The 17,926-nt window shown below is 45.8% G+C and overlaps 1 long non-coding RNA gene across 2 annotated transcripts; it reads left to right on the forward strand.

Annotated features, from left to right (window-relative positions):
- The first annotated feature begins 1,767 nt into the window (after positions 1 to 1,767).
- On the forward strand, positions 1,768 to 11,573 carry LOC141571032 (uncharacterized). Of its 2 annotated transcripts, none has more exons than XR_012495504.1 (3): positions 1,768 to 2,164; positions 4,741 to 4,809; positions 9,996 to 11,573. It is a non-coding gene; the product is annotated as an uncharacterized LOC141571032 (long non-coding RNA). The 2 variants fall into 2 exon arrangements; XR_012495509.1 differs by lacking the exon at positions 9,996 to 11,573 and adding an exon at positions 6,639 to 7,148.
- Positions 11,574 to 17,926: the final 6,353 nt, after the last annotated feature.

Here is a 17,926-nt window from a genome sequence, read left to right on the forward strand (position 1 = left end):
GCTCTATCACAGCAATGATCTAGCAGACAGCAGTCAGTTTTCTAGTTAAATACCTTCCACCCAGCTTTGGAGAGGTTTAAATGATACTTTTTAAAATGTGGCTCCTACTTGCCTCATTTAGAATATATGAAAGGGGTCCAACACACGCGCGCGGGTACACACACACCCTTCTTTACCATATTTTTCCATGATTTCTCTCTTGTTTGGACACAAACATACCAAGACCCAACCCAAGCTCAAATACTTCATTTGGTAAACCTGTCCTCTGGCCCCATTAAAAGTCCTTAACTGTCCTGGCAGCAGTAATGGAGACAGCATGGTCTCATTTTTATAAAAGTACATTTATGTTCTTAAAAATTCACACACACGTGCGCGTGCACACGCACAAAAATCCCGGTGCAATCTCCATACCAACTTAAAACTAAGTCTCTTTGTCTTTCCCTGTGCTGAAGGGAAACAACTGAAAAAGTGAACTTTTATTAATATCAACAAAAGTACATAGATATCTTGGGGGGAGTCATATATTTAAGGAAAAGAAGTGAACAATTGTTCACTTGAAAATAATTGGTAGTTTGAAAATGGTCTTTTATCCTGAAATAGAGGTTTTGGATTATTAGATGAGGCATTTGTCTCTGTACAATATGGGGGGCAGATCCTAAGCCCCAGTGGAGATTTTTCAGTCTCCTGTGCCAGGTATGCCACTAAACTCACTGTGTCACTTTGAATGAGTCATTTCCCTTTTCTGGGACAATTCCACGTCCTAAAATGAGTGGGTTTATTTCTAAGACCTTGTGCCCTCCCGCACCCAGTCTGCTTCTGGAGTAATTAGTTGGAGAGGCCAAGAATCAAAGAAGACTTCAATCCTGCCCCACCCCCCAGCCCCCACCCGGATCCCTCCGGCCTGGCCTAATGATACCGCCTCGGGGCACACCCAACAGCTCCTCTCCCCCGCCCGGGGCAGTGCCGATGGCTCCAGGAGATAAGGCACAACTCCAAGCTCCAAGTCCGGATGCGGGCCGAGGGTCTCCGCAGCCGCGGGTATGAGCCTCTCAATGGAGACCCTCCCAGGCCCGGGCCCCCCGCTGTCCCCGGCAGCTTCCGGAGCGGGAAAGGCGCTGAACTGGAAGGCGGGGGTCTTTCCTCGATCGAGAAGGGAGACTTGCCTAAATGGTGAATAAGCGCGACTCGGAGGCGTGCCTCCTCTTCGCGCCCCATTCCACACCACGTTTGTGGAGTGGGGACCCAGGGGTTAAACTGGACCCCCTCATCGTCACCACCGTCCCGGGAAACCTGTCATTAAAGTCAATTAACTTTTCCCACACCCCTTGGCCGGTAACAACTCGCTGCTAGCTTCCTCCCCGGCTCCTAAGTGCAACCAGATGGGCCGCCGAGCTGCCCCCGCCGCGCGCCCGCCGAGGCGGCCCGGGGGTTCCAGGGAGGCAGCCGGAGCCCGCGGCCCGGGCGGGAGCAGGCCAGGGCGGCCACGCTGGGCCAGCCCCGGCGGCCCTGCGGCCAAGGTGGTTTGCTTAGCAGGCCCGGCTGCTTTCTGGCAGGAAATGAATAGCTCCCAGATGAGCTCAGGCAACCTGAGAGGTCGTGAGAACGGCGCGAACCCCCGCCTGTGCAGCCGGCAGCCTGCCAGGCCGCGGGGGGAGCGGGCGGCGGCGGCGGCGGCGGGAGGCCGGGAGGCCCCGCGGGCGGGCGGACGGGCGGGCGCGCGGGCGGGCGGCGGCGGGGAGAGGGAGGAGGGAGCCGCTGACACACGAGCCCGCGCCCGCTCCCGCTGACAGGCAGGCAGCCGCCCGCGCCCGGCCGCCTCCCCCGCTTCCCCCGCCCCAGGCCCCAGCGCCTCCCAAGCAGCAGGCCTTAGCCGCAGAAATGCGGCCGCCCGGCCCCGCCAGGGCCTGGGGGTGGGGCCGCCTGCCAGTGTTTTTCCAGTTCCCCCGGTAGCTCCGGGCCGCGTTTAGAAGCTGGGGAAACTGGGCCGAGGCCAGTGTCAGGACACCAGAGGCCCTCGCAGCCTGCCGAGCACTGCCAAGACTTGAGGCCAAGCCAGGGCAGGAGTAGGCAGGGAGGGCGGGGGACAGGGCAAGGGCATCTCAGCCCACAGAGCCTTTCCAAAAACGACGGAGTCACCAGACAGCAGCTCTGGACTCCTGAAAAAGTGAGTATCATTTCCAAAAACCAACTAAATGCCCCGCAAGCCCACTGGAAGCACGAAAGAGATTCCACTAATTCCCACAGAGCCCCTGCCCTCACAGCTCTCAGTTTAGCTAGGGAGATAAACACTAAAGTGACTCATCCCAGGCACGATGTGGTAAGTGCCAAAAATGAAGTTTAAACAAAAGGCACCTCAGATTAATTCTGATTTGAGAGGAAACCAGGTAAGTTTTTCAGAGAATTGGCACTTGAAGCAGAGAGGTGAAAGATGAGTTCAACAAGAGGAGATAGGACTAGGAAGGGGTAGGAAAACACAGAGACTGGTAAATAGAGAGGTCCAGTTTAGGAAAATTTCAGGAAGTTCGCCTTGGTTGTATTTCAATTTTCAAATACATAAATTGGCTTAGAGGTCAAAAAGAGAGGGCTAAGTTGTCTGCATCAGTCCTTGGCTTAGTGCAGTATAGCCCCGGGGTTAAAAGCGCATGATCTGGCTTCAGATTGCTTAGGTTGTAAAACCGAGGCAAATTACTTCACTTCTCCCTGCCTCAGTTTTGTAATTCTGTCACATTTAGATCTTAGGGCTCTTTGGCTAGTATTTCATAGGGTTGAGAGGATAAAATGAGTAAATGTGCATAAAGCATTTAGAATGGTGCTTGGCACATAAGCCCTCGATGCACGTCAGCTATTTTGATTCCTAAACAACCACAGCGAGGTATGTTCACCAAACAAGAAAGCCAGCCCTGGCCTTTGCCCAGTAATTTCAGGATCTACTTGTAATTGCACCAGGCCCCATGTGATAGGACCACAGCTTCTTCCTTAGTTTCTGAATTTCTGAATTTCATGTACTCATTTGATAATTATTCACAGCCTAGTAGGCAAGACAGACCAGTAAAAAAAAAAAAAAAGAATTACTCTGTTAAATGCCATAAAAGAGTAGTGTACATGGTGGTACAAAAGAAGGGCACATGTCATAACAGATAACTTTCTGTTCCTCCAAATTATAATGAATCCTTGTGAATTCTTGTGATCCTATAAATTGCTAGCACAGTAAATAACCAGTCAAATTTCACCTAAGAAAAAGTTGTTAAATGGTTAATTTCAAGATGAATCATTTTACAACACTAACCTCTTTTGAAGGAGCACAGTCACCTTCGTGTGGTCAAGGAACTGGACCAGGGTCACAAAATCCTGGTTCCAAACTGGCCACTACCTGTGAGGTGCTGAGCAAGTCCCCATAAGCCTTTGGGCTTTAGTTTCCTCACTGACACAGTGAGATTAGACCAGAAGTCCTTTTCAACTCCACAATCTGTGATTCTCTCTGCTCAGCATGCTTCTGTGTGCCTCTCACAGTTGAACACTTGCTCTGTGGCTATAAGAACTATATGGGGCATATTTCAAAACTTTCGGCCAAGTCCAGGGACAATTTTACAACCACGTATTTTCACCTGCAGTTAAAGATGTAGAAACAGACCTGAAGGGTGTGCATTGTAGTTCCACTGTTGCAGGAAAATAGGCCACATGCTATATTCTTGGAGACCTGCTGTGTTAGTGAGAATTGTGCCCACTGCGTGGCACATCCAAGGAAGTCTGCATCTGACAGGATTTGCTCACATATCTGCTACTCAGACCCTGTCCTTTGCTGTAATATCTTATTATCTTGCTTGGAAAACAGAATAACAAGAGTTAAAAATACCATCACTTTCCTTCTTCATCCTAAAAAATGTCTTCCCACCCTTTTCACTTGCCCACTTCTTTTCTGAAAAGGTAATGTGATCTGTTGGTTGTCAGAACTCTTTCCCTTAGGAAACATTTCCCCAACTGGCTAGAGTTTTTCCACTAGTACACTAACTGAATTAAGTAAACTTACTGAATTAGTCTAGTTAAACAAGAATGTCAGTCTGAATTAGTGAAAAATCTGAATTTTAAATATCCAACAGGAAAAGCAGTAAACTTTGCAAATACTTGTAGTGAGTCTGAATTCACAGTTTACAAAAGCACTTGCTCTCATAAAACTCATGCATTAAAATCATGTAAAGAACTTATTCTCTTAAGCGGGTCAAACATAGCCCTTTAATATTATTTATACGAAACGTTTCTTTATTGTAAGAATAAGAGGAGCCACGATTGCAGTCCACGTAAATAATTTGAGTCTAAATTAATACTAAGGCTGTAGTGTCACTGTTCTTTCTATGTCCAGATATATTTTCAGTTGCAGTTTGCTTTTAGTCAAGCAGGAGTTAATGCATGTTCCCCCTTAGAACTGCAAATATCACTTAATGATAAGTATGGTAAGGAGCACTATTTGTGACTTGCTGTTTTGCTATTCACAAATGTGACCTGTTTTCATGTGAAACTAACTTTACTGGTTTAGTCATCAATGTGAGACCTGAGATTTAGAAATCCAGTTTTCAAAAAACTCCAGCGTAGGGGAAAACTACTGGTGTTAATATTGACAAACACCATCACCCAAAACTTCAAGTTTTCTGCTACACAGTTCTTTTTTTATCAACTATTTCCCTGAGTCATAAAATGTGTCCCTAAGGCATCAAAATGTAAAACGGGAATATTGTTCCTTAACAGGGCCATCAGAGGGCAAATGCCATGTCAAATCAGTTTCAGAAGCAACTGCCATGTGTGACGGGAGTGAAAGTAAGTGTAAAAGTTCTTAAGGCATTTCTTCATTTTAGTGACTACCCAATAGATACCTGGGGTCAAAGATAGGATATGAAACTTGAAGGAAGGTTTCCCACACCTCAGATTTGTAAAGAACAAATATTCTTGAGCACACAAAGTTATTCTTTCCTGTTTTCTGTTCTATAATTAGGACACAGGATTATTTTCATACGACTAGAATCTTGCAGGATTAGATAGGTGTTTCCCTTAAAACTCTACAAAACAAAGTAATTGTGAAATTGGTCATTAATACCTTGCAGAGGAGAGCAAGCCTCTAAAGAACCCTGACACCAGACTCATTTGTGTTATTTGTGTTTTATTGTTATGGAGTTGAGGGCCAGGGCTCAATGGGGAGGCCCAGTCTGGAGGGGGAACATAGTGTCTGATCATGTAGAGAACTTTGAAACTACTGTCGTGTGATCTCTTTGAGATCTCATTTTAAGTTCAAAGCAGGGAGTATCCATCCAAAGAAGAGACAATTCGAAACAGTTTAATGCTGGGAGCAGTTCAAAAAGAATAACTTAAAATGTTGTTCTTGCCTCAGATATTTGCACAGCTCCCATATCAAAGACCTAAGGCTATCATCATATTTACACACATACACTGGCTTAAAACTGAAAGTTGGATTTCAAACAATCGATTGTATCGAGATATAGCAATCAGTTTCTAACCTGACGTTGGGCTGAATTCAAATTAATTTTTAAAAAGCCAAGTTTTCATGTTTAGCGTACAACCTCTAGCCACAGGTCCAGATCTCAGCTGTGCTTTCCTTTCTCTGATGGGTCCCTCCTTGGCCTTTCCATTGTACTCAGGAAACTTGTTCTGTTTTAAATAAATGCCCTTCTATTTGCAGCCTCGGTAGGAAGCCCCTCATTGGCTGGTTCTGCTTCTTCTGAGCCTTGGGGATTGACGACTCTGCATTTTCCCCACCCCAGATGTGTGTGTATGGGGGTGAGGTGTAGGAGGGAGAGTATGGGTGCTTGTGCTGGGGAGGGGGATACTTTGAGTTGGCATTTGCACCTGGGCCCCGGAGCATGGGTACCAGGAACCAGGAAGTGTGGTATTGGGCTGGGGAATGATCCCCATACCCTTGTGAAAACAAGACTCCTTCTTGGAGTAAAAAAATCTGTCCTCGGGCCATCCAGCTCCCACTCCTTAGCCTTCCCAGTCCTTGTCAGCTCCTGACTTCTCTCCTTAAGCTTATCTTCACCTGGCTCCATCCTTCCCTCCCTTCTCAGGGACCATGCTCAGCATACCATCCCTTTCCCCTTCATCAGGGAGGTGGCCCACAAAAACATCTGCTTGTATTCCTGAATTTTCAACCTCCCTTACGCTTTTTTACTTTTTTCCTCAGCATATAAACACATTTATTTCTCTACAATCTTCAAGAACCAACTTCTCCAACCCTGTACCCCTCTCTCTCTCTCTACGACTTCTCTTCCCCCTTCTCACCATGGACTCCTGAATTCTTGCTGACGGCTTGCACTGCCTCACTTCTCTCTCCCCGCCACCCTTGCGACCAGGCTTCTGTGCCCTCCTCTCTACTGACGCGCTCTGGCCAGGGCAACTCAGTGAATAAACCAGAAGGTTACTTTCCTATTTTTTCCTCTGTCAACATTTGTGAGGTTTTGACCACGTGCAAACCCCATCCTTGAAATGCCTTCCTTTCTTAGTCCCTGTGGCATCTCCTGATTTCTTCCAACCCTCTGATGGCTTTTCAACATCCATCATGCGATTCTTTCCCTCTATCCACCCCATTAAGTTCACTGTCCCTGAAATTCTGTCCTTTTTCTCTTGTCATTCAGCCACCCATGGCAGTGAGGTGCATCTACATGGATACCAGCAAATCTGGAATCATCAATCCAGAATGCTATCTTGAGCCCAGCTGACCGCAGGATATTTCCACATGGAAGTCAGTAGGTCTCAAACTCAATTCAAGACCCTGGTCCCCATCTCTACAAGGTACCCTATCTCGGTTTACTCAGGCTCAATGGGTCTTTCAAAACCCCACCACGTATCTTGTCCCTGTATCTCCCAGGTCACCAGGAACCAACATAAGACAGCCTTCCCTGTCTTATGAATCTTAACCCCCATCATCATTGCCTTCAGCAGGAGTTTAAAATTTTTTGCTTTCACCTCTTTCAGACTGATTCCCTCACTTTTACTCTTGCTTCCCTCCAATCCATCAGCCATACTCTATTCACATATCCAAACAGCCATGTCTCTGAGAAAACTTCCAAAAGCTTACGATTGCCTCGAGGACTGGAGAAACACGGTTCGCCCTGGCCTACTCTCCTGCCTTACTCCCTATAAGAAAGCCGCATCCTGTCCATGCTCTACCCACATGCAAAGCTGCTCTCGTGCCCGAGCCCTCCATGCTCTCCCTGGTTTCTACCCCTTTGCACACATTGTTCCTGTGCTGGAGGTGTCTCTCCTTCACTTCTCCATTCAGAGACCTCCTACATTATGTGTCCTTCAAGATGGTCAGTTCACCTGCTTCCGGAAGCCCATCCTGATGCCTCCGGTTCCCTGCTCTGAGCCCTCCACGCCCTTCTTGCCCTCTCCTGGGGTATCTAACACAGCACTGATGATGTTGGAGAATAGTGACTATTTATCTGTCTCCCCAACCCAAGCTGTGCAAGTTTTGGAGGCAAAAATGATGTATTTTGTCTGTACCCCCCACATATGGCATAGCGCCTGCCATACAAAAGCTATATATTTTTGGTACAGCAAGGAGAGCATCAATACAAACAGCAACTCACATGTGAACACTGCGTTAAGGTTCACAAAATGCTTTCATAAACACGATCTCATGTAATCCCCCAAACAATTAATGTAGGTAAGCAGGCCTGGTATTGATATCCTCGTAGCAAACATGGAGAGTTTCACATAAAGTGTGTAGGTCATTTGGCCAAAGTGACAGCTAGAAAGTGACAAACGTTAAGTCTCTGGAACCCACATATTCTGCTGTAGTGCCATGCTTCCCTCATTCTCTGCCGAGTGGGGCAGGCCTAAGCACCACTCTCTAGAGCCTGTTTCTCTGATTGTGTGAGTACCTCTTTCCTGCTGACCGCCCAGGGCAAGGAAACCCAGATTTAGTCTCCGTGGTCCTGCACTTTTGCTACATGTATAACCAGAACCAATTGGGAGCAGTTGGAAATCTGTTTTCTTCACTCCCGTGTTGCTGCCTTAACATACATAAATAAAATCTCTCCGGGCATGAGAACTGCAGGGACCTTCCTTCCTCCTGTCTCCCAGTGGCATAAGAATTCATGTAACTGAAGGCAAGTTTTTTTGTTGTTGTTTTCAACACAAAGATCCGTGATCCTCAGCACAAATGAATCACAAATTATATAGTGAGAATGGGAAAATAAATCCTAAACTTTAAGAAGCAGGAAAAGTATCACATTTTAAAGGTCATATTTCTGTGGCTGGTTTGAAAAAGAGTGGTCCTTTAATAGGTGAATGAGTCACACTGTGACCCAGAGAAACCAGTGGGTAAAAGCACGTGAGGGTTTAACAAGTGACTCCAAAGTGCTCGCTGCGGGGTCAGACCACACCAGCAAAGCCACCACTACAATATTGTCATCTGCAACAAGGTCAGTACAGCCTCTGTCAGCAGCATGTCCCCTAGCCACAAAACAGTGGCTGACTTGCCATGTATAACTCATTTGGGCTTTTCTTTCCTGTCTGTGATGACCAGTGCTTTGCATTCCAATTTTGTGGTAAGTAAAAAAGCATTTATTACCTGAGGGGTGTCTTTAGAAGAGATGCTGCTGTTTCTTCAGGTCACCTGCAGCACAGGATGCGGTCCCCGAGGCAAGGGGCATCTTGCAGCAGTGTGGGTCCCAGTGGAGGCTGGCTCGTCAGTCACTCAGCAGGGGTTAGTGCAGAACTTACTCTATGCCAGGCCGTGTTCCAGGTACCAGACAGGCAAGGCCACAGCTCTCAGAGAGTACACATTGCTAGCACAGAGAAGACAATAAAAAAGAAAATACATAAATGAAGGAGAGAATGTCAGCTCATGGTAGAGACTATAAAGAAACAAAAGTCGGGTGCTGTGAGAGGAGGGGACCTTAGTGGGGCCGGGGTCTAATTTACAATGGGTGGTCAGGGAAGGCCCCGCTGAAGAGGAGACTCCTGAAGCCAGGAAAGCAAGTAAAACAAAAGCCCAACCTAATTTTGCAGGTCCAGTCAGTGGAGGGGCAAAATGTTATCTCTGGCTATCCTGAGTGGCTGACCAGAGATATAAGTGGCTGACCGTGGTACCCAGGGCCATTAATAGGACCAGTGTCATTTGCTGCTGTTTTTACGATAAATACTATTACCGAAAACTTCTCTACAGTTTGCAAAGCATTTAAGTATTCAAAGTAGAAGCTCATTTAGAGGTAACTAATTCAACCTCTTTGTTTCCCACATGAAGACATGGGAGTCTGGGGCACTGGGTGGCTTTGCATTCATTTGTTCATCCCATAGACATCCTCTGAGAGCTCGCCTTGTGCGTGGCGGTGGCCTGGGGACCCTAGGGATGCAGAGATGAGCAAAATGTGAAAGGCCTCCAAGGAGCTCACAGTCTAGGAGTAGCATGATGTGTAGACCACAGAGGAGGAAACATGGTAAAAATGGTCATCCCATGACCCCACCTGGATGTAGTCAGGGGCCGGGCCAGGGCTAGAACCCCAGGCTTTAGAAGTCCAGTCGAAAGCTTTTCCTGCTTCACTTATTTTGTTTTCCCTCTCCCAAATCTCTCAGCTTTGTATTTACTGTTTCTTCCACCGGGAAAAACTCCCCCTATCGCCAGCACTCTCACCAGTTCATTTGGTTAACAGTCTTCAGCTCTCACCCTAGACTCTACCTCCTCAGAAGTCTTGCGGCAGCCTCCTCCCCCTGAATTATTTTGTTGTGTTCTACGTGCTCTGCTGCCATTGGTGTTTTCCCCACCAGTCTGCTTATCACATGGGCTGTGATCTGTCCTTCATAATCACACTTCAACCTCAGGAACTTTACAATGCCTGATACACCGTAAAGTTCTGTTGAATAAGTAGGCAAATAGACAAATATATTGAGCATGTTTCCCCCACACTGCAACCTGAAGCAATATTTATCTTTGCTTGACCTCCCTTCTTTCTCGCCTCCTTCTTTCTCTCCTTTCCCACCTCCAGGCATCACCCCAGACTCCAGCACACCTGCTTGCCCCACCAGGGCTCCACTGTGACCTGCCTTCCATGAAGTACTGGGAGACTATTCATACCACGCGCACCCAATCTGGGCACTCTGGTTTGATGAGTGGACAGAAGACCCAGGAAAAGCCCTGACAGAGCCCACTTCTCCCAACTGCATTTCTTTGCAAAGGACTAGCAAGTCCTCTCTGTAACCCTGGAAGTAGGCACAGGTCAGCCCCACAAAGCCACCCATTCCTCGGCAGTTTCCCAAGAACCCCAACAGTCCCCACTCACAGAGTGAGACTGAGAGGGAACACACTGGAACCGTCAGGGTGACTATGCTGAAGAAGAATATGGATGGGTTTTCTCTTTCCTTTCCCCATTTTCCAAGTACTCTGTAAAGTGGTTGTGCTACTTTTATAGCTGAGATGTTTACATTTTTTAAAATGAGTCTTGGACAACAGCTTAGAGAAAACATTTCCCTTTTCTGAATGGCAGCTATGCCAATAGTCGATGCAGTTTGGCTCAACATTTAATTATTAGGTTCCTGAGTCCTGTGTGTGTTTGTTGGTTCTCTCACAGCTAGATTGGCACACAGAGACAAGCTGATGCTTTTCTCTGCCTCCTTCTGCTAATATCAGCACAGGGTCTGCCTGGCATGTTGCAGCTGCTCAGACTGAGGCCAGCCTCATGGCTTCAGCCTGAGGACTGAGAAGAAAGCTCCCCTCCTTCTCGGCCCAGCCTGACCACTCTCTTCCCCTATCATGATGGGGCTAACGAATGTCTAAGTGTCTGAATTCAGCTCTCTGGCAGATTAAGGTGGAGGCATTTTTTCTTCTCATTCTCCTAGTGGAGAAGTGGAGTTTTTTTTCTCCTCCCCTTGATTCTGATCTGGCCCTGTGACTGTTTCAATGAACAGAGAGCAGTAGAGTTGCCACTGTGCCAGTTCTAGTTCTAAGCCTTAAGAAGGGCAGGCAGCCTCTGCTTTAGCACACTGCAGAGCCCTAAGCTGCCATGTAAGAAGTCAGCTACACTGATGGAGAGGACAGGTGGAATAGCCACATAAGAGAGCACGGCCTCAAGACTACATGGAGAGGGAGAGGCACTGCCCAGTCAGCACCCCAAATGAGCCCAGCCTTCCCACCATCACCACCAAGGCACCAGCCATGTGAGGACTCCATCTTGGTGTTGCAGTTGGTGGAATCCTGGGATGAATGCAGCACAGCCAAAAGCCTATGGAGCAGAAGAGCTGCCTAGCTGAGTTTAATCAACCCACAGAATGATGAGAGAAAATACAATGTTCTTTTAAGCCTATCAAGCTGGTTCCCAAATGAAACCAACACAACATATAGATAAGACAAAGCTAACTTTATTGCTTACTGTAGTAAGGGAGAATACCCCATGGCCAAGCTTTGTTATTGTGTCCAAGGAGGAGAAAGTAAGGTCAGAATTGATTGATAACTGGAAGTTTGGTTTAAGGCAATCTTTCAGTATAAGGACGTGATTAGATTCAGGCAAGAATCACCATGTGACAGTCCTTGACTGGTGGAAACAGCAAGACAAGGATTTCTAGCAAAAGAATGAAAAGAATCTTAGAGCACAGACTGTTGATGTTTCCCATTGAAGATTTGATGGGAAGTTCCTTTAATGAGAAATCAAACCATTTCCCTGGGCAGGAAACTCCTGAAGAAATAAAGTCATACTAATGGAGACAGCGGAATATTAAAATTCTGCTAATGAAAATAGAGAAATAGCACAAAGTCATGTTAATATAGACAATAAGATGTGTTCCCATCTCCAGGCTAAATGTGGGGCTGGCTGGTTTGGTTCTCAAGGCACTATGTTTGTGGATCGTTTGTTACACAGCAGTTAACCATTGAGATACCCCCCAACCTTTCACTTCTCAATGTTTCTGTATTTCTTAATTCATTTGTTCATCAAGTATTGTATACTCATTATGTGACCAGCATGGTGCTAGGAACTGAAGATACAAAGGAGAATAAGATAGACAGGATCCCTGTTTTCTTGGAGTTTAAATTATAGTCAGGAAGAGATAGACAGTGAAATATGAAACCCAAAAAAATTAACAAGGTAATTTCTATAGTGATGAAGTGTTCTGAGGAAAATAAAATAGGGCAATGGGATAGAGTGTTGTTGGGAAGGGAGATAGAGCTGTTTTAGAAATAGTGGTCAAAGAGATCTTCTTGAGAAAATGACATCTGCACTGGATGACATGTGAATGGTGGAAGGATCCAACAGTCAAGCTCTCAGAAGAGAACATTACACACAGGGGTACGGCCAGGGCGTAATCTGTGAGGCAGGAAAGGGCACTGGCATGCTGTGGGGGATAGAAAGGCCAGCACGCCTGAAACATGCTGACCAAAAGGGGTGTGGCCCACTTGACAGAAAGGCTGGCAGAGGTCAGATCACACAGGGCCTTGGTGGTCATGGTGAGGAGTTTGGGTTTGAATCTAAGGACAGTGGGAAGCCACTGGAGCAGGGGTGCCCAATGGAGATCAAATGTGAGTTACGTATGCAATTTAACATTTTCTGATAGCCACATTTTTAAAAAGTAAAAAGAAATAGGTATTCAAATATATGGTGATGGAAGGAGAACTGACTCTGGGTGGTGAGCACACAATGTGATATACAGATGATGTATTATACAATTGTACACTTGAAACCTATGTAATTTTACTAACCACTGTCACCCCAATAAATTAATTTAAAAAAGAAATAGGTATTAACTGGAATTAATTTAAAATTTTTATTTAATGCAATATGTCTAAAATATTGTATATGTAATTCATACGTAAAATCAACATGTAATCTATATGTAAAATTATTAATGGGATATTTTTACATTTTTTGGTACTAAGTTTTTCAAATAGGTATATATGAGCTCTGACAATTAAGTCTGCGGACTTATTACAGCGATGTTGCTAACCTTTTTTGATATCAGAGGGATTATTCATTATGAATTTGTACCAACTGGACAAACAGTTAACCAAGTTTACTATTTGGAAGTGCTGAAAAGGCTACATGAAAAAGTTAGACGACCTGAACTTTTCACCACCATTTCATGGCTCTTGTATCACGACAATGCCCCAGCTCACATGGCACTGTCTGTGAGGGAGTTTTTAGCCAGTAAACAAATAACTGTATTGGAACACCCTCCCTACTCACCTGATCTGGCTCCAATTACTTCTTTCTTTACCGGAAGATAAAGGAAATATTGAAAGGAAGACATTTTTGATGACATTCAGAACATCAAAAGTAATACAACAGCTCTGATGGCCATTCCAGAAAAAGAGTTCCAAAATTGCTTTGAAGGGTAGAGTAGGTGCTGGCATCAGTGCATAGCTTCCCAAGGGGAGTACTTCGAAGATGATTGTAGTGATATTCAGCAATGAGGTATGTAGCACTTTTTCTAGGATGAGTTCACGACCTTAATTGTCAGACCTCGTATGTGGTACTGATAGCACATCTCAATTCAGACTAGCCACATTTTAAGTGCTCAATAGACACCTGTGACCAGTGGCTACCAGTCTGGCCAGAGCAGGACTGGAGGGTCTAATAATTATTGTCCTTCCAGATATCCAGGCTCAGAGCTATCTTTCATTTCTCCCTTCCCCTCACACCGACCTGCCATCATCATCCATCAAGAACTTAGATAATTCCATCTAAATACAGTCACGTCCCTCCTGTCATCTTTACTCCATCTGAAGTGTCTTCAATATTTTGCACATCAGTTTTTGCTACGTCTGAACTGGGCCTTCTGCGTCCACCAATCTCTCTCCACCAGGCTACTGATTTATTCTGCTAAAGCACAGCTTCCATCTTCTCCCTTCTCCCCTTCAAAATCTTCCATAGCTCCCACTGTCCCCTGATGTTCAAACTCCTTTGGAAGGCCTATAAGATCACTCATAAAACAGTCCCACCCCTCCTTTTAGACTTCTTTCCCACCAGTCCCTTTTATAACACAGTTAAAACTCAGCTCCCAGCTTGGTCTACTTCATCATACTTGCCCTAGGGACTTGTGAAATAGTGTAATTTTATTTCCCAAAATATCCTTAAACACCATGGATCAATGGTAATGAAACACTGAAAGTTTTCAGGGTTTGTTCCTGTTTATTCTTTTCCTTTAGTAGTAATTTTCTTCCTTGTACAAAGTGTTTTCTATTTTTCATTTGATAGTTTTTATTTTGTAAAGTTATCATTTTTTTAAAGGCAATTCCAGTGCCCTGCAGCGTTTGGATATGAGTTGCCTGCTTATTGTTTGATTTCTTATTTGTTCTTATCCCACAAGCCAACTCTTAGCAAAAGTGATGCATGTACATAACCAGGCATCATACATGATTGTGAATGGGTGTGTGTGTGTGTGTGTGTGTGTGTGTTAAATTTTAAGCTAACGTATACTTAATTGTATTTTGAACAACCTATGACATTACTTAAAATTACAAGAAACACTATGGGATATAACAAGTCCAGACTTGTAATCTCTGAAATTCCCCTTGACTTTGGTTATGACCTTATAAGAGCATCTTAGCTGCCATCTTTGAAGTATGGTTGAAGGACATTCATGTTTTTATTTTTCCCCTTGGTTAAAACATTCAAGCAACTGAATATGTAATTCTTGCAGACCCCACTCCAAAAGAGCCATCAAAACAAAATCCACATGATGGCCACATGCCGGTGCAAGACACACAGCTGCTCTTGACTATTTATGGCTGTGAGATATTAACTCCAGAGTTAGACTGGAAATGAACTGAGTCATAACTTGTTACTGAAGGAAGCTTACTTGCATCACTGAAAATTAATATTAAAAGGCAGGGGGCTCATGAGCCTGTTGCAGCTGGAGTCTCCATTCCCTAAGTCTTGTCTATCAGCTTGGTTTGGCTTGATTCTAATTTGGTTTGGGAGCCTACTTCAGTCCTTTGCATATATTTCGGAATAAATGAAGGTCTAATAGCAACCACTTTCTGCTTGTCTAACATGTACATGAAGGCCCTTCTGCTTATCAGACCACAGGGTCCAAGGCTTTACTGAGAAAACCCACAAACAAATCTGTTGACCAAAATTAATTTTAGACAGTAATAAAGAATAAAAGCATTTATCTGAGCAAAAAGAGCTGCAGCCCAGAGACATAGATTCAGGTAGCAACCTAAAGTGTGCTCCCCTGAGACAAAGGAGAAGCCACCTTTTATAGAGAAGCTTCCTGCCCATAGTTCCTATTTTGCTCTGTTTCATGCAAATAAGGCTTCCAAATTGTGCAGTTCTGATTGGTCGGGGCAGGTCACAGTCTATTGGCTGGATGGTAGCATGGTGACAGAAGCAGGAACTTCCCTACAGAGGTGGACTCAGTGTAAACAGATAGGATGGTGCAGGAAGTTAGAAGTTCAGTTTGTTCTTCCTGGGGTGCAAGGTTGGTGAGAGGTCCCTATCAGCACTAGGCTGCTAGGCTCTAGTTTAAATTTAGGCTCATTTAACCACAAGGAGTCTTGGCAGGTAAATTTCTTCTTGGAGTTCAGAAATCTCATAGCTCTCCAGGCTGCATAGAGTTCTGGTCTCCATCTTTTCCTACCTCCTCATACTAAACTCTTACTGAGCACCTACTAAGTGCTATCACTGCGGAGAGACAAAATGAATGAGGTACCCGCCTCTCACTCTCTGGGGAATCTAGGTGTAAATAAAAAATATTTTAAAGGAGTCCCTTACGGTGATTCACGCAAAACGAGTGCTTCTTTTTTTTTTTTTTTTTTAAGGCTGTGGATTCCAGGCTTCTTGATAGGTAAGAGCAGGAGAAGTGGAGAAGAGGTTAGAAGAGGCTCCAGAGCTGGGGTGTGATTTAGAGAAGGAGGGCAGAGAAAGGCCAGGTTTGACTGGTTTCATGTGCTAATGAGTCACAGCCATCTGTCAGTGTCGTCCAGGTAAAGCTGCCTCTTTAAATCCCCCAGAATGGCCCAGGTGGAACCAGAAGAACCTGACCTGGAAGTGGGTCCTGCCCCAACTCACCTAGACCTTGGCAATGTCACTTGCGCTCATATAACTCTAGTTTCTTTATCTGTATAATGGAAGCGTTGGATCATTTGGTCCCAGGGGTCCTCCAAATTTGAGACCACAATCCCCTGAATTGTCCTCCCCATAGGCCTGCTCCCTGAATGGGGGTCAATGTGTGCAGACAATGTGAACTACGGAACTGTTTACGCCAGATGTTGCAGTTAGAAGCTGATGGTTATGATTCATGAATTGCAAGTACACCTTATCTGCCGAGGACAAAACACCCCTTTCAACTCTCATTTATCCCCCCTTGTCCCCAATCTCTGCTCACTCCTGATTTCTACTTCCTTCGTCTTTCTCTACTCCCCTCTCTGTTTGGTTTATGTTTGAATCACTCATTCATTCAATGAATACGTTTAGCGCCTGCTAAGTACTGGGCACTACATTAGGTACCACAATGATCCCAGTCCCACTCTGGGTAAGGAGCAAAGAGAAGACCGCCCTCCTGTGCTGTCAGGTTGGCCCCAGGAATCTGATGTTGAGTTTTTGAGCTCTGGGGATTTCCTGGAATGGAGAATGAGGAGAGTGACTGAACACGAGTGTCCTGCCACACTTCAGACTCAGGATTCCTAAGTGAAACTCGAGAGTCCCTGCCCCCTCACATCACTCTTCTGCCCTCAGTTAACAGGATACCCTTCCTTACCTCCTCCAGTTAAAGATAGTTCAGTCTCTTTGGCCTCCTTACACACCTTGCACAGAGGAGGCAAGTGACCCTAAGAAGTGGAAGGGCAAGTGTGGTCATGACAAGCAAGTGATGAGAGGACACTGGTCCACTAGCAAAAGACTAATGCAGCAGAGAAAACAACGTGCTCAGAGAGGGATTAGGCCCAGGCTTGTCGTAGAGAGTCCCCTGGCAAAGCCCCAGATTAGCTGAGTGATCTGGGTTTCAGGGTTCAGGGTACCTGACAGCAGCTGGCATTTCTCTGCCACCTCCAAGTCACCTTCTTTCCCCTCCCTGTGGCTCCTTATTTGCTTTGAATTAGGAGGGCCTGTTCTGGAATCTAACTGATGCTCACCATTGGCAAACACCTACCTCAAGGGAGATGGGGCAAGCCTCTCACTGGCCATGGACAGAGCAGGCAGGCCTGGGCTTCTGCTGGGGTAAGGCCCTCCCTCCATCCCCAGCCTGACCTGGAGATTAACACCTCCCATGGGAACAGGAGCTATAGCCTTTCCTTCTGTCCTCTGGGAGGCCACATCTCACCCTCAATCTTCTTTGTTCTGAAGAATGTTCATATTTATAATTAAGGAGGTGGTGAAGTCGGGAAGAGGGAGTGTTGAACTGGGAACCCAGGGCAGCCCACAGTCATTGCAACCTTGGAATGAAAGAAGAAAAAAAAAATCTCTGAGCTGGTATAGAGAGGGTTGTTTAAAGGCAGAAATGAACTGGGGTGAGAGAGTAGGGTGCTGGGTATGGAGAGAGAGAGAGAGAGAGAGAGAGAGAGAGAGAGAGAGAGAGAGAAAACAAGACTGATTTATAGAATTCTGAGGGCAAAATTCTTTCCTCTCCACAGCAGGATGTCAGGGCTCAGCGTGAGAATCTCAGTATTTCAATCTCTCTCTCCCATTCCTCCGCCACCTCCCCCCTCCCCCCTGCCCTTCTCCCTCTCTTCTTTCGCTTCAGCGATTTGCATTATCATTTGCCAAGCTCAAACAGCCTCAGGACCTGTATCTACTTCAGCCCCAGCTGTAAGTCTTCCGCCCCACTCCAGGAATTTCACAAATAAATCACTGAGAACAGAGCCTGCCTCACCACAAACGGCACACAGGCTTCTGCTTAGCCTTTGTGGCCTTGGACCAGCTCCTGGGAAGGGCCCCTGCCTGGTAACAGGCAGTGACACAGCCTGCTTCTGCCTCTCACAAACACTTAA

Source organism: Rhinolophus sinicus, linkage group LG01 (genome assembly GCF_036562045.2).
Source record: "Rhinolophus sinicus isolate RSC01 linkage group LG01, ASM3656204v1, whole genome shotgun sequence".
NCBI lineage: Eukaryota > Metazoa > Chordata > Mammalia > Chiroptera > Rhinolophidae > Rhinolophus > Rhinolophus sinicus.